Genomic DNA, 1,474 nt, shown 5'->3' on the forward strand with positions numbered 1-1,474 from the left:
CAGAAGGAGAAAGCCTATGGGGAGACCAGATATGTCCCAGCTGATATAAATGTCATGTGCTAATCAGTCTGCAAACCTGGAGAGTATCCCTTAGGTTCTACTTGGACTCCCCTGGCTCCCGGCACAGGACTCTGGGCATGTACCATGGAGATGTGAAGAGGTTGCAGAACTGACTTCACAGTCTGGACAAGAGCAGTTTTTTTGTTTTTTTTTTTTTTTTTTTTTTTATCTTGGGACCTCTTGCTCAATCATGAGAAAAGAGATTCAACCAAGTAGAATTTGTTTCCATGCGAGCCACAAAGCCAGGGAGTGTGATTAGAAAAAGGTGAGACCAGGAAATCAGAGAGGAACAATGGTCAGATTGCAAAGCAAGAGATCAGTAGATAAAAAGGGTGGGGATGGGAAGTCGTCGTTGCTGGGGGACGATACTTGCCAAGGTAACAATTCAGTATAAGAGCCATTGATCACTTTTATGACTGTGTGGCTCCCAGTCAATTATTTAACAATCCTATCCCAAGAGGCATTGCAGTGTGACTGCTGTATCACATGTGTGTCAGTAGGTGGCAGAGAGGAGAGAGGCTGTGTCTATACTCAGTATTCTGACCTACAAACATCTGAATGAATAACATTCCCCGAAAAAAGCTAGCCTGAGAAAACCACCAGTCTGATGTTAGGAGTCCCAGATAGGGAGCTAACCTGAGGTGACTACTAGTCAGGTGCCAGGTAGGCCCAGATGAGCTTCCAGGATGGGGAGTTAGCTGGGAACTAGAAGAACCCTACCTGGGACTGTGGGTCCTGGGCAGAAGTGAGCCTGAGATAGATGACCCTGGCAGGGGGACATTCATGCAGACTGTGCAAGGAGAGAGCCAGAGATGACCACCAGCCCAGAACCATGGGGCCTGGACAGAGAGCTAGGCTCCTGGGCACAGACCATGGACAAAATAACCCCTGCCCCAAACCATAATGCACGAGCAGGGCATAGCACTCCTGAGACCACGCCTAAGTTCACTCCAGACACTCAGAGACCCCAGGTACCACTAGGAGGAACAAGTAAGTGGTGGAGAGATGGAGGAGAAAGAGAAACAGAAGGATGTAGGCACAGTGATGAGAGGCAGGGCTGGAGACTCCAGGGTAGGAGGTGGTATGAGTAGCCTGATGTGAGTAGCTGGTGATGCTACCTGGGACCATGGTGGGATCCTGGCCTGTGCTGCCACCAGGGGCTATGCCAGGGTCTGTCTCAGGCAGCAGCAAGGATCTGTTACCACCAAAAGCCAGGCAGACATCCCTGGTCTGGGCTGCCATCTTGGGACATGTTGATGTCTGAAAGCTGTGCAGAACAGGCCCCACTCCTCACCTGAACATCATGGGAGAGCTGGCCCTGGCCATAATACCCAAACAATATACCTGCCTAAACAAGTTAACCCTGAAATCATATACAAATGAGTAGCACTAAATGGACTGAATAGAGTGTGTG

General features: G+C 49.5%; 1 non-coding gene across 1 annotated transcript; it reads left to right on the top strand.

Moving 5' to 3' along the window:
- Positions 1–507: 507 nt before the first annotated feature.
- LOC115032691 (small nucleolar RNA SNORA17) lies at positions 508–638 on the top strand. The gene has a single exon (XR_003838320.1). It is a non-coding gene; the product is annotated as a small nucleolar RNA SNORA17 (small nucleolar RNA).
- Positions 639–1,474: the final 836 nt, after the last annotated feature.

The sequence above is a fragment of the Mus caroli genome, unplaced genomic scaffold, assembly GCF_978045245.1.
Source record: "Mus caroli unplaced genomic scaffold, Mus_caroli_1 scaffold_13, whole genome shotgun sequence".
Lineage (NCBI taxonomy): Eukaryota > Metazoa > Chordata > Mammalia > Rodentia > Muridae > Mus > Mus caroli.